This window comes from Crocuta crocuta, unplaced genomic scaffold (assembly GCF_008692635.1).
Source record: "Crocuta crocuta isolate KB4526 unplaced genomic scaffold, BGI_CrCroc_1.0 scaffold327, whole genome shotgun sequence".
In the NCBI taxonomy this organism is placed as follows: domain Eukaryota; kingdom Metazoa; phylum Chordata; class Mammalia; order Carnivora; family Hyaenidae; genus Crocuta; species Crocuta crocuta.
The window spans coordinates 1,248,120-1,249,262 of record NW_027529176.1 but is presented as its reverse complement, the minus strand read 5'-3'; positions in this window follow the sequence as shown (position 1 = coordinate 1,249,262).

The window sequence follows — 1,143 nt, the reverse complement described above, 5'->3', positions numbered from 1 at the left end:
GGGCGAGGCCCACCTGCAAGCCGCGACCGCCCCTCCTTGCCGGCGGCGTCCGGCGCCCCTTGATGGGAGACCCCCTTGATCGCAGCGGCCGTGTCCTGGTCCTCCCACTGGCCTGGCCTCCCCACTGCTGTCGCGTTACCGTCTGGGTGGCGCGGCCGTGAATGAGCAGGTGGCCTTGAGGGTGGCGGTCATGCGTGAGGGGGGGCGGCCCCGCCTCCCTGAGCCTGGGCGGAGGGCGTCCAGGTGCGTCCCTGCCGACCGCCTGCCCCTCCTGGGAGAGCACCCCTCCCAGCAGAACCAGCCAAGGTCACCTCAGCGCTTACTAATTTGATTAATAAAATTGTGCTTCAAGGAGGCCATTACCTGCTAATCAGGGATGACAGGGCTGGCAGGTCTCGTCCAGGAGGGCGCTGAGAACCCTGCCTCCCGCCGCCAAGCTGAACCCAAGAGGGGCCCACGTGCTGGGGGACAGAAGCTGCCGCTGGCCTCTGGGCCAGGCTGGTGGGGGGGCCTTCCCGAAGACCGCACCCCTGCCCCCCACAGACAGCCTGGGGTCTCCGTCCCCCAGCTCCCTGTGTCCAAGGTTCCTCGATGCTGGAGGCAGGGGTGGCAGGGAGCGGGCTCCTTCTCCCTGGCGGGGGGGCGGGGGGGGTGGCAAGGGAGCTCTGGGCATCTCCGAGGCCCAGCTGGTGAGATGCTCCCTGGGTTGGAGTCGAGCTCTGGGCCGCGGGGCACGGTGCTGGGCCCACTGCTCACCCCTGGGCCGGGCAGGGCTGGATGTGGAGTGCAGCCTCTCCTCTCCCGGCGTCCACAAGCCCCTTTCCACACAGGAAAGTAGGTGTTGAGCGAGGTACAGACCAGCTTGACAGCACAGGGCCAGCTGGGAGGCTCAGCCCGCACGTTCCAGCCACTCAAGAAGCCCGCCCTGTGTCCACCTCGCCGGCTGGCCTCTGCCTCCTCAGGGCACAGGAACCTGCCTCCCTGTCCAGCCTGCTCGGCATTTCCTAGTGCAGCCAGGCAGCTGCAAGCAGGCGGAGTCCAAGGCCGGCTCTGGGAGCCCTTGGGAATGCGGTCACGGACCTAGAGGACCCGCAGCCTCGCCCCACCGGTCAGGCACGGCCTGCGCCCCGGCCGGGGCCCTGG